The sequence below is a fragment of the Trachypithecus francoisi genome, unplaced genomic scaffold (assembly GCF_009764315.1).
Source record: "Trachypithecus francoisi isolate TF-2019V2 unplaced genomic scaffold, Tfra_2.0 Lachesis_group3, whole genome shotgun sequence".
Classification (NCBI taxonomy): domain Eukaryota; kingdom Metazoa; phylum Chordata; class Mammalia; order Primates; family Cercopithecidae; genus Trachypithecus; species Trachypithecus francoisi.
Genome location: NW_022681468.1, coordinates 67,824,343 through 67,838,335, shown reverse-complemented (window position 1 = coordinate 67,838,335; position 13,993 = coordinate 67,824,343). Strand labels below are relative to the sequence as shown.

Sequence of the window (13,993 nt, the reverse complement as noted above, 5' to 3'; positions counted from 1 at the left end):
TTTTATCATTTTTAATATTCTGAAATTGATATAGCATAGGAATAATCTTGAAAAGTTGGAAGAATTCACTGTTCAGACTCATCTGAGCCATTTGGTAAGGTAATTGTTTGATAATTAAAAATTTTTCTTTTCTAATTCTTAGCTTATTCATATTTACTATTTTTCTTGGCAATTGGCAACATATTCCTACAGAAAGCTATGTATTTAGTTGAGATTTATAAGTTATATGTATAGAGTTACATATATTTTGTCAGTTTTAATATTCATTTCTAATATTGCATCATTTTCTTTTTCCTTTCTGATGGTGTTTCTGATTTTTTTTCTTAGAATAGAATTTTTAGAAAGTAGTTTTTTTTCATTTGTTTTTAAATTAAATGCTTTCTCTATATGTGTCAGACTACTATACTCATACCAGTATGACACCATCCCTTTTATTTTATTTTTTAAGAAAGATACGTAATACATAGTTCCCCGGCTGTTACATATCATGGCCAGTCAACCAGGAAAACACATGAGTTTAACCCACCGTCTTTGACCAAAACCTTTTTGGATTAATTATTAATTCAGTGTTGTTACTTCTCCTTTTTAACATAGTTTTGGTTATTGGCTTTCTGCTTTCCATAGAATGTTGACATTCTATGTTGGCATTTTTCTAATTTTTTTTTTTTTCTTTTTTTGAGACAGAGTCTTACTCTATCTCCCGGCTGTAGTGCAGTGGTACAATCTTGGCTCACTGCAACCTCCGCCTCTCAGGTTCAAGCAATTCCCCCCTGCCTCAGCCTCCTGAGTAGCCGGGACTACACGTGCGCACCACCACGCCTGGCTAATTTTTTGTATTTTTAGTAGAGATGGGGTTTCACCATTTTAGCCAGGATGGTCTACACCTCCTGACCTTGTGATCTGCCCACCTTGGCCTCCCAAAGTGCTGGGATTATAGGTGTGAGCCACCACACCCAGACTCTAATTTCTTTTGCTGAAAACTTAATTAATTTCTTCATGTTTCTTCATTTTTTAAAATAAGTAATTTATGAGTTTTCTTCTGTGTACTTGACCTTATTTCAAACCTTTTCATTTGCAGTGTCTTTATTTTCAAAGTAATTTATATTGCAATTTTCCTTTTCTTTTTGATACACCATAGTGTTTAAACATTTTTTAAAAGCTTGTTGGAATTATTTAAAATTTTATTTTTAAACCTTATTAGTGTAAGAAATGTATTCTTCAAAATACCAGTTTCTTGGAATTTATGGATATTTGCTTTTTTGTACTAGATATCCCAATATCTCTCAGTTAATTCAGTGGTATTATTTGTTATCATTTTTATATTGTGGCCAGACTAAGCAGAGCTCACCTTTGGAATCAGATAGTCTCAAATCTGATATCCACTTACTTCCTGGGTAACCTTGTACTATTATTTTAACCTCATGAAGTCTCTTTTTTTTTGTTTGCACGGTGTGTTTTTTGAGGATTTAATGAGAGACTATATGGTGCATTGCTCGATAAGTAGTAGGTGGTCAAATAATAATAGACTTAGCTATTATATTGTAATATTATTACATTTTATGTGGTATATTTATTTCATTTGATCTCATAAAGACTTTAATTAAATACGGATTTTCAATGAAGTTATTTTGTCAATTTTTCCATATGTTAGCCAGGCGTGGTGGCTCATGCCAGTAATCCCAGCACTTTGGGAGGCTGAGGTGGGTGGATCACTTGAGGCCAGGAGTTGGAGATCAACCTGGCCAATATGACGAAACCCTATCACTACCAAAAATACAAAAAAAAAAAAAAAATTTTGCACGTGTTACTAACAGTTTTACTTTCTGTGATTAGAAGATATTTTGTCTTTATTATGAATTTTATCTCTTATTGATTTGAAATGATCCAGTTTGGCCTATTCAGTGCTTGAATTCTACTCTAGTATGTCTAGCCCTGTGTTCTTTTCTCTGTGTTCAGAAATATTTTTATGTTAGTACTTTTTGTTGTTTTTGTTTTGTTTTGCTTAGTTGTGCCATATAAGTAACATATGGTGTTTTGGTCCTACTATTATTATTTCATTTTGTGGTTTCTGTTTTTTTAAAATTTCTGTTCTCTTTTGTTAACTCCCTACTGTCTGTGCTGTTTTCAGAGTGGCAAGGGTTATTACAATTACTTCAGAAATCACACTAGTAGTATATGAATGCTATCTTGTAGTAAAAATTCAAACAATAAAGATGAATATGACATAAAGAGCATTCCCCCTCCTTAATGCTGTCCTTCTTCAGTTCTCTTCTCCCTGAAGTTGGCCGTTGTTAAATGCATTTTGTGTATCCATTCAGACATTTTCATTGTCATTTATGTCATGCAGGTGTGTGCAAATTAATACTTTTACATATGTGCATTTGTAATTTATGTTATTCTACATCTTAATTTTTTTCACTTAAAATACTTGAATATGTATCTTTGCACACATATGTGTATTTTTCTTTTGGAATTCCTAGTCAAAGTGTATGTATATTGCAAATCTTAGATTATCATATATATTTGCATTTCTTTAATAATGCAGTCTAACCTTTTCATTTACTTGAGAAAATACATATTGTTTTTGAAAAATATGTCATGAGCTAGAAGGAGAAAGTTAATAATATAAAGTATATGAAAAGATTACCTTAACGCAAAAGATTGGTGAATATTAATTTGCATAAGTCAATGTGGCATCCATGAAAATATGATGCTCACAATCTGCTTCAAGAAAATCTGCTGAGGGGACATACTTGACTGGCAGCCTCCAGCTGCTGTCCTGTAGACCTAACATGGCATTTGCTCCAAGGCCATGCTTCCTTGGGGCTGCTCCCAGCCAGGGACTGAGCACAAGGTGGTTGCTAGAGCAGATGCATTCCTGCTTGATTGTGATTGCTTTCATGGGCAATTTGGGCTCAGGGACTTTTCATCTGCCTGGTTGAATATTTCTTAGAACTGTTTCGTGGTCTGAAGCTCTTCCTACCTAATCCTTCCTTTCTCATCCCCTTTCACAGATGTCAAATCTGCATAATGTTCTGAAGGCTCCCCCTGCCTATTCCTGTACCTTCTTTTTATCCTATACTCTTGGTGTCTACTTCTACTTGAGCTGACAGAGTAGGGATTCTGTAATATGAGTGCAATGTTTTTTAAACTATATGTTTGTTTACAAAGTATGGGCATATATTTTTCTATGTATGTTTACAGGAAAGTGTGAATGTAGGGAACTGAGGGTAGGCAAAATTGTTTTAAAATAAGTGAAATTGTAGCAGGAATAGGAAGAGTTAGTGAGAACTGGTGACCATGGAGTAACCCATTAGAAAAGTAGTCCGAAAGAAAATCAGTACTGGTGGTTATCCGCTCCCAGAGACCAGGAGAAAAAGATCCAATAACATTTTCTGGCACAAAAAGATAGCTCAAGCTCACCCAACATTTTCATTTCACCAGAACTGGCATTGACTCTTTCTTCAAAGACTCCTGGTTCTGATGAATGGCAAATGATATTTAGATGCACAGATCTATGTGCTTATATTTTTAAAAAGCAAATTTAACTTATTTTTTTTGTTTGATGCTGCCTTTTTTACTTTCACCTGTTATTCCTTTTCTTAAACTTACATTTTTCAGTTGTTCCTTTTTAAATAAAATTCAGTAGTCTGGATATAATATACTCATGATTTTACATTTTCATGGTTATTTAAAAATATCTGGCATGTATTTAAACACATCAAGAGTCAATCAGAATCTATATCCTTTCCATGAAGGATTAAGACTTTAAAATGTTTCACTTTACTCCCATCTGCCATCTGCCACATTTGAGACCATTAAATATTTTTGTTCCTGATAATTTCAATGTTCACTCTGTGCATCAATAATTACATAGATTTAGCTGTTTTTCTGACTTAATTTTCTTTCCACAATTTCTTGTCTTACATCATTTCCTTTCTTCTAATCATTTTTGTTTTTCTTATTATATTTTTGACTAATTCTTTCCAGAAAGGTTTGTGGGTGGTAAATTTTGTAGTACTTGTATTTGTGGATGTATATTTATTTTCCTGTGCCTCTTGCATTCCAATTTGATGTGGCATAAAATTCTATTGTTCTAATTACTTGCCAGGCAGCATCCAGTGTTGATAATAAGTATCCAGACACTGTAGTTCTCATTCATCCCACTTGGAACTTCTTGGTCTTGTTTAAAATGAAGATATGAGTCTTTTTACATGTCATTTTTTCATTCATTCATCAGATAAATACATGCCAGTCACCTCTATGTTTGAGTCACTGTTCTAGAGGCTGGAGCTGCAGCAATGAAAATTCAAGGTCACTAATTTCATGGTGCTTACATTTTGGTGTGAGGTACAGATACAATAAACATGTACAGTGGATTCTTGTCATTTGTGGTAGTTATGTTCCATAAAGTCACCTCAAGCACTGAATTACTTGATATTGAACTGTTGCTCTTAGGGGAAGTAGAAGGCGAGGGTCCTGTGAGCCTCTGGTTTTCATCAGCTGATCAATACATAACCTTGCTTTATGAGGTTTTCTATTTAAAGACACCTTATTTAATATATATTGTTGATTCATTACCACTGAAGTCATAGCTGACAGCACTATAACTCACGCCTGAAAGAAGCTTATGTAACACATTTATTTTCTCTGTAATGTACATTGCAGGTTTCTTGCACTTAGGAACACTAGCCAGCACTTCAGCACTATACTGGGGACCATTTTAAAGAGCAAAATCACAAACCAAAAGCACAAAAATGTGAAAAACACGACACTAAATAGGCCATGAAAAGGAAACTTCTTTACAGTAAGAGAGCTGAAACAAGAAGGCAGAATGACATTTTGTTCAACCTCAGCTGGGTGTTTAAATCTGCCACGGTGGTGTAGATTTGTCTATATTTTTCTGTAATATTGTCAATTTTTACTTTATATATTTTGGGGCCATGTTATTAGATGCATACAAATGAAGAATTGTTAAACATTGTTTGTGAGTCAAAACTTTCAGTAATGAACTGAGCTACTTTATTTTAGTAAACACTTTTACCTTAGAGTCTATCTTTATTATTAATGCATTGATAACAATTTTCCTTTATCAAATATTTGTTCCCTTACACATAACCTTTCTGTATTCTTATATTTTAGATGTGTCTTTTGTAAACAACATGTGATTAGAGGAAAACAATTAAATAGATTTGGATTTTTTTTTGTTTTTTAATTGGGCCTATTTAAAATTTACGTCCACTTTTCATTGTTATTTTTATTTTCTTACCCATTGTATGCTTAATTTTTGCCAATTATTTGGGTGTATTGTGTTTTATCATTTCTGTTGTAAAAGTTATATATAATTGATCCTTGAACAATGTGAGGGTTGGGGGTGCCAATCCTTGCACAGTTGAAAGTTCATATATAGCTTTCAACTTTCCAAAAACTTAACTACAAATAGCTTATTGTTTACTGGAAGCATTACTGATAAACAGTCAATTAACACATATTTTATGTGTTATATGTATTATGTACTGCATTCTTACAATGAAGTAAGCTAGAAAAAAGAAAATGGTATTAAGAAGATTATAAGGAAGAGAAAATATATTTACTGTTAGTTAAGTGGAAGTAGATGATCATAAAGGTCTTCACTTTGTTGTCTTTATACTGATTAGGCTGAGGCAGAGGAAGAAGAGAGGTTGTTTTTGCTGTTACAGGGGTAGCAGAGGCAGAAGAAAATCTGTAAATAAGTAGATTTTCTGCACCCATGAAGTTCAAACCCATGTTATTCAAGGGTCAACGGTATGTTTTTCTTATTTCTGTGACAGTTTCCCTAGAATATGCATCTTTAACTTATCGATATCTAATATACATTAATACCTTTATACTCCTCCAGGAAAATACAGTGACTTCAGAATCCTTTGATTCCGTTTACCCTTTCTTGACTTATGCTCTTACTTTGATAGATCCTTAGCTTTTTTTTTTTTTGTATTTAGAAGTGCCTTTTCCTTTGCACTATTGATTGATTGATTGATTGATTTTTTAATTTTTTAATTTTTTTATTTAATTTTTTTATTTTTTCTTATTATTATACTTTAAGTTCTAGGGTACATGTGCATAACGTGCAGGTTTGTTACATATGTATACTTGTGCCATGTTGGTGTGCTGCACCGATCAACTCATCAGCACCCATCAATTCGTCATTTATATCAGGTATAACTCCCAATGCAATCCCTCCCCCCTCCCCCCTCCCCATGATAGGCCCCAGTGTATGATGTTCCCCTTCCCGAGTCTAGCTGATCTCATTGTTCAGTTCCCACCTATAAGTGAAAACATGCAGTGTTTGGTTTTCTGTTCTTGTGATAGTTTGCTAAGAATGATGGTTTCCAGCTGCATCCATGTCCCTACAAAGGATGCAAACTCATCCTTTTTTATGGCTGCATAGTATTCCATGGTGTGTATGTGCCATATTTTCTTAATCCAGTCTGTCACTGATGGAGATTTGGGTTGATTCCAAGTCTTTGCTATTGTGAATAGTGCCGCAATAAACATACGTGTTCATGTGTCTTTATAGCAGCATGATTTATAATCCTTTGGGTATATACCCAGTAGTGGGATGGCTGGGTCATATGGTACATCTACTTCTAGATCCTTGAGGAATTGCCATACTGTTTTCCATAGTGGTTGAACTAGTTTACAATCCCACCAACAGTGTAATAGTGTTCCTATTTCTCCACATCCTCTCCAGCACCTGTTGTTTCCTGACTTTTTAATGATTGCCATTCTAACTGGTGTGAGATGGTATCTCATTGTGGTTTTGATTTGCATTTCACTGATGGCGAGTGATGAGGAGCATTTTTTCATGTGTCTGTTGGCTGTATGAATGTCTTCTTTTGAGAAATGTCTGTTCATATCCTTTGCCCACTTTTTGATGGGGTTGTTTGTTTTTTTCTTGTAAATTTGTTTGAGTTCTTTGTAGGTTCTGGATATCAGCCCTTTGTCACGTGAGTAGATTGCAAAAATTTTCTCCCATTCTGTAGGTTGCCTGTTCACTCTGATGGTAGTTTCTTTTGCTGTGCAGAAACTTTTTAGTTTAATGAGATCCCATTTGTCAAATTTTGGCTTTTGTTGCCATTGCTTTTGGTGTTTTAGACATGAAGTCCTTGCCCATGCCTATGTCCTGAATGGTACTACCTAGGTTTTCTTCTAGGGTTTTTATGGTATTAGATCTAACATTTAAGTCTCTAATCCATCTTGAATTAATTTTCATATAAGGAGTAAGGAAAGGATCCAGTTTCAGCTTTCTACTTATGGCTAGCCAATTTTCCCAGCACCATTTATTAAATAGGGAATCCTTTCCTCATTTCTTGTTTCTCTCAGGTCTGTCAAAGATCAGATGGCTGTAGATGTGTGGTATTATTTCTGAGGACTCTGTTCTGTTTCATTGGTCTATATCTCTGTTTTGGTACCAGTACCATGCTGTTTTGGTTACTGTAGCCTTGTAGTATAGTTTGAAGTCAGGTAGCGTGATGCCTACAGCTTTGTTCTTTTGACTTAGGATTGTCTTGGCAATGCGGGCTCTTTTATGGTTCCATATGAACTTTAAAGCAGTTTTTTCCAATTCTGTGAAGAAGTCATTGGTAGCTTGATGGGTATGGCATTGAATCTATAAATAACCTTGGGCAGTATGGCCATTTTGACGATATTGATTCTTCCTATCCATGAGCATGGTATGCTCTTCCATTTGTTTGTGTCCTCTTTGATTTCACTGAGCAGTGGTTTGTAGTTCTCCTTGAAGAGGTCCTTGACATCCCTTGTAAGTTGGATTCCTAGGTATTTTATTCTCTTTGAAGCAATTGTGAATGTAAGTTCATTCATGATTTGGCTCTCTGTTTGTCTGTCACTGGTGTATAAGAATGCTTGTGATTTTTGCACATCAATTTTGTATCCTGAGACTTTGCTGAAGTTGCTTATCAGCTTAAGGAGATTTGGGGCTGAGACAATGGGGTTTTCTAAATATACAATCATGTCATCTGCAAACAGGGACAATTTGACTTCTTCTTTTCCTAACTGGATACCCTTGATTTCTTTCTCTTGCCTGATTGCCCTAGCCAGAACTTCCAACACTATGTTGAATAGGAGCGGTGAGAGAGGGCATCCCTGTCTTGTGCCAGTTTTCAAAGGGAATTTTTCCAGTTTTTGCGCATTCAGTATGATATTGGCTGTGGGTTTGTCATAAATAGCTCTTATTATTTTGAGATACGTTCCATCAATACCGAATTTATTGAGCGTTTTTAGCATGAAGGGCTGTTGAATTTTGTCAAAGGCCTTTTCTGCATCTATTGAGATAATCATGTGGTTCTTGTCTTTTGTTCTGTTTATATGCTGGATTACGTTTATTGATTTGCGAATGTTGAACCAGCCCTGCATCACAGGGATGAAGCCCACTTGATCACGGTGGATAAGCTTTTTGATGTGCTGCTGAATCCGGTTTGCCAGTATTTTATTGAGGATTTTTGCATCAGTGTTCATCAGGGATATTGGTCTAAAATTCTCTTTTTTTGTTGTGTCTCTGCCAGGCTTTGGTATCAGGATGATGTTGGCCTCATAAAATGAGTTAGGGAGGATTCCCTCTTTTTCTATTGATTGGAATAGTTTCAGAAGGAATGGTACCAGCTCTTCTTTGTACCTCTGGTAGAATTCAGCTGTGAATCCATGTGGTCCTGGACTTTTTTTGGTGGGTAGGCTATTAATTATTGCCTCAATTTCAGAGCCTGCTATTGGTCTATTTAGGGATTCAACTTCTTCCTGGTTTAGTCTTGGAAGAGTGTAAGTGTCCAGGAAATTATCCATTTCTTCCAGATTTTCTAGTTGATTTGTGTAGAGGTGTTTATAGTATTCTCTGATGGTAGTTTGTATTTCTGTGGGGTCGGTGGTGATATCCCCTTTATCATTTTTTATTGCATCTATTTGATTCTTCTCTCTTTTCTTCTTTATTAGTCTTGCTAGTGGTCTGTCAATTTTATTGATCTTTTCAAAAAACCAACTCTTGGATTCATTGATTTTTTGGAGGGCTTTTTGTGTCTCTATCTCCTTCAGTTCTGCTCTGATCTTAGTTATTTCTTGCCTTCTGCTAGCTTTTGAATGTGTTTGCTCTTGCTTCTTTAGTTCTTTTCATTGTGATGTTAGAGTGTCAATTTTAGATCTTTCCAGCTTTCTCTTGTGGGCGTTTAGTGCTATAAATTTCCCTCTATACACTGCTTTAAATGTGTCCCAGAGATTCTGGTATGTTGTATCTTTGTTCTCATTGGTTTCAAAGAACATCTTTATTTCTGCTTTCATTTCGTTATGTACCCAGTAGTCATTCAGGAGCAGGTTGTTCAGTTTCCATGTAGTTGAGCGGTTTTGATTGAGTTTCTTAGTCCTGAGTTCTAGTTTGATTGCACTGTGGTCTGAGAGACAGTTTGTTATAATTTCTGTTCTTGTACATTTGCTGAGGAGTGCTTTACTTCCAATTATGTGGTCAATTTTGGAATAAGTGCGATGTGGTGCTGAGAAGAATGTATATTCTGTTGATTTGGGGTGGAGAGTTCTATAGATGTCTATTAGGTCTGCTTGGTGCAGAGATGAGTTCAATTCCTGGATATCCTTGTTAACTTTCTTTCTCGTTGATCTGTCTAATGTTGACAGTGGAGTGTTGAAGTCTCCCATTATTATTGTATGGGAGTCTAAGTCTCTTTGTAAGTCTCTAAGGACTTGCTTTATGAATCTGGGTGCTCCTGTATTGGGTGCATGTATATTTAGGACAGTTAGCTCTTCCTGTTGAATTGATCCCTTTACCATTATGTAATGGCCTTCTTTGTCTCTTTTGATCTTGGATGGTTTAAAGTCTGTTTTATCAGAGACTAGGAATGCAACCCCTTCTTTTTTTTGTTCTCCATTTGCTTGGAAGATCTTCCTCCATCCCTTTATTTTGAGCCTTTGTATGTCTCTGCATGTGAGATGGGTCTCCTGAATACAGCAGACTGATGGGTCTTGACTCTTTATCCAGTTTGCCAGTCTGTGTCTTTTCATTGGAGCACTTAGTCCATTTATATTTAAGGTTAATATTGTTATGTGTGAACTTGATCCTGCCATTATGATATTAACTGGTTATTTTGCTCGTTAGTTGATGCAGTTTCTTCCTAGCCTCAATGGTCTTTACATTTTGGCATGTTTTTCCAATGGCTGATACTGGTTGTTCCTTTCCATGTTTAGGGCTTCCTTCAGGGTCTCTTGTAAGGCAGGCCTGGTGGTGACAAAATCTCTAAGCATTTGCTTATCTGTAAAGGATTTTATTTCTCCTTCACTTATGAAACTTAGTTTGGCTGGATATGAAATTCTGGGTTTAAAATTCTTTTGTTTAAGCATGTTGAATATTGGCCCCCACTCTCTTCTGGCTTGTAGAGTTTCTGCCGAGAGATCTGCTGTTAGTCTGATGGGCTTCCCTTTGTGGGTAACCCGACCTTTCTCTCTGGCTTCCCTTAAGATTTTTTCCTTCATTTCAATTTTGGTGAATCTGGCAATTATGTGTCTTGGGGTTGCTCTTCTGGAGGAGTATCTTTGTGGCGTTCTCTGTATTTCCTCAATTTGAATGTTGGCCTGCCCTACTAGGTTGGGGAAGTTCTCCTGGATGATATCCTGAAGAGTGTTTTCCAACTTGGTTCCATTTTCCCCCTCACTTTCAGCACCCCAATCAGATGTAGATTTGGTCTTTTTACATAATCCCATACTTCTTGCAGGCTTTGTTCATTTCTTTTTCTTCTTTTGGTTTCTCTTCTCACTTCATTTCATTCGTTTGATCCTCAATCGCTGATACTCTTTCTTCCAGTTGATCAAGTCAGTTACTGAAGCTTGTGCATTTGTCACGTATTTCTTGTGTCATGGTTTTTATCTCTGTCATTTCGTTTATGACCTTCTCTGCATCAATTATTCTAGCTGTCAATTCTTCCACTCTTTTTTCGAGATTTTTAGTTTCTTTGCGCTGGGTACGTAATTCCTCCTTTAGCTCTGAGAAGTATGATAGACTGAAGCCTTCTTCTCTCATCTCGTCAAAGTCATTCTCTGACCAGCTTCGATCCACTGCTGGCGATGAGCTGCGCTCCTTTGCAGGGGGAGATGTGCTCTTATTTTTTGAATTTCCAGCTTTTCTGCCCTGCTTTTTCCCCATCTTTGTGGTTTTATCTGCCTCTGGTCTTTGATGATGGTGACGTACTGATGGGGTTTTGGTATAGATGTCCTTCCTGTTTGATAGTTTTCCTTCTAACAGTCAGCACCCTCAGCTGCAGATCTGTTGGAGATTGCTTGAGGTCTACTCCAGACCCTGTTTGCCTGGGTATCAGCAGCAGAGGCTGCAGAAGATAGAATATTGCTCAACAGCGAGTGTACCTGTCTGATTCTTACTTTGGAAGCTTCCTCTCAGGGGTGTACTCCACCCTGTGAGGTGTGGGGTGTCAGACTGCCCCTAGTGGGGGATGTCTCCCAGTTAGGCTACTCAAGGGTCAGGGACCCACTTGAGCAGGCAGTCTGTCCCTTCTCAGATCTCAACCTCTGTGTTGGGAGATCCACTGCTCTCTTCAAAGCTGTCAGACAGAGTCGTTTGCGTCTGCAAAGGTTTCTGCTGCTTTTTTTGTTGTTGTTGTTTAGCTGTGCCCTGTCCCCAGAGGTGGAGTCTACAGAGACAGGCAGGTTTCCTTGAGCTGCTGTGAGCTCCACCCAGTTTGAGCTTCCCAGCAGCTTTGTTTACCTACTTAAGCCTCAGCAATGGCAGGCGCCCCTCCCCCAGCCTCGCTGCTGCCTTGCGGTTAGATCGCAGACTGCTGTGCTAGCAATGAGGGAGGCTCCGTGGCCGTGGGACCCTCCTGGCCAGGTGTGGGATACAATCTCCTGGTGTGCCCGTTTGCTCAAAGCACAGTATTGGGGTGGGAGTCACCCAGTTTTCCAGGTGTTGTGTGTCTCAGTTCCCCTGGCTAGGAAAAGGGATTCCCTTCCCCCTTGCGCTTCCCAGGTTAGGCGATGCCTCTCCCTGCTTCAGCTCTCGCTGGTCGGGCTGCAGCAGCTGACCAGCACCGATTGTCCGGCACTCCCTAGTGAGATGACCCCAGTACCTCAGTTGAAAATGCGGAAGTCACCGGTCTTCTGTGTCGCTCGCTCTGGGAGTTGGAGACTGGAGCTGTTCCTATTCGCCCATCTTGCTCCGCCCCCAGATCCTTAGCTTTTAAAGTCCAAACTAAATTTTCATTTTATGTAATATACCTTAAATTTTACCCATATATTTATCTCTTTTTTTTTTGCTTTTCTTTTTTTTTCCCTCGCATCTCAGACACTTATATCTGGAATAATTTTACTCTCTGCCTAAATTGTGTCCTATAGAATTTCTTTTAAGAGGAGGAGTAGAAGGTCTGCAGTTGGTGAAATCCCTGGTTTTTCTTAGTTTCAAAATGTCTTCATATAGTTTCATTCTTGAGGAATATTTTATCTGAGTACAATATATTGGCAGATGTTTTAACACAATAGTGATGTTCCATTATTTTCTGGCATTCATTATTGCTGTTGAGAAGTAAGTCTTAAATGTAAAGACTTCGAAGCTAATGCATTTTCTGCTTCTACTAAACGTGGCCGGTTTTCAGTTTTTCATTTGCATTTCCTATAGTTTCACTATGATGTGTCTAGGTGTATATTTCTTTTTATTTATCACATATTGAAATCCTTTGAGTTTGTAGTTGACATCTTTCATTAGCTATGGAAAATTTTTAGTAATCTGTATTCATTCTCTATTTCATTTTCTAGGACTTTAATCACATGTATTAGGTACCTTTTTTTTTTTCTCTTGTGCTTGGTATTGGATTCTGGACAATTTCTTCTAACCTATATTATCGGTGAGGTCCACGAATTCTCTCTTTAGTTGTGTATAATATACTGTTAAACTTGTTTTTTATATATTTCTTTTTAGTATTTCTATTTTTCCCTAAATCTGTTATGTTATGGTGTTTCGTTTCTTTGTATACCTGTCTGTCTTTAAGTGTTTGCTTATTATTGTATTTAAAACATGATTTTAAGGAAACATTTGAGACTTAGAATGGCATTATGGCATTTTCTTACTCCAAAGGACATTTTTGTTAGAACCTGAGGTCTTTACCATTTAGAAACCATTAGAGGTTTAAACCATTAAACCATTTAGATTTAGCTTTAATCTAAAGTTGAGGCTTGAGTTTCTCTGACTACCCTCGTGATAGAGCCCAGACTGAAAGTCCACAAAAAAGTTGATTATTTCCACCCACTTTTAATCTGAGGGTGTACCCCTGTGGTATTCCAGTTTATATATAATTGGGATGTGTTATCAGGCTCCACATCTCAGGTAGATTCTGGGCTTTGATTTTTGTCACCCTTGCCCCAAGAAATTGCCAAATCTGCAACTCAGAGTTATAGTTGTTTTGGCAAACATTCTGAGAACAAAGCATCTTTGAATAGTAGGCTTACCTTTTCTGGTCCTTGTTTTTTCTCAGATTTTGTCTCATCTTTTCATTTTGTTAGCTCTCTGATGGTTTGATCATTGTTTTTCAAATTATATGTAGCTCTCAGTTGTCCTCAGCAGAGTTCCTAATGTTACATAATTAGAAGCAGAAGTCATTATTGACTTTTAAAGAAACTGTTTCCATTTCTGTTTGCATCCCAGCTTTTATTGCATACATACCAATTTCAACAATATCTTTGGGGTAGAGTAGGAGGACTTTTTTTTCCCACTGGATATCATATAAGCAACACTCTAAGTGCCCTCTCAAGATACCTTAGTTTGGGCATTATTTTGACAGTTTCCAAGGCTCCAGCATATAGGTTCCTTTTTTAAAATAGCCATTGATTGTTAATAAGTTCCGAAGTTTTGATATCTATGAAGCATGGTACTAAGGTTGTTGTCCTTATTATTGTTAAAAGCATTCTTTTAAATATGTAAAATCTGCTATTCCATCATATT

At 36.9% G+C, this 13,993-nt stretch overlaps 1 protein-coding gene across 1 annotated transcript in view; it reads left to right on the top strand.

Moving 5' to 3' along the window:
- Positions 1-13,993, top strand: part of TTC6 (tetratricopeptide repeat domain 6) — a 147,651-nt gene that overhangs the window by 118,116 nt on the left and 15,542 nt on the right. The window lies entirely within an intron of this gene.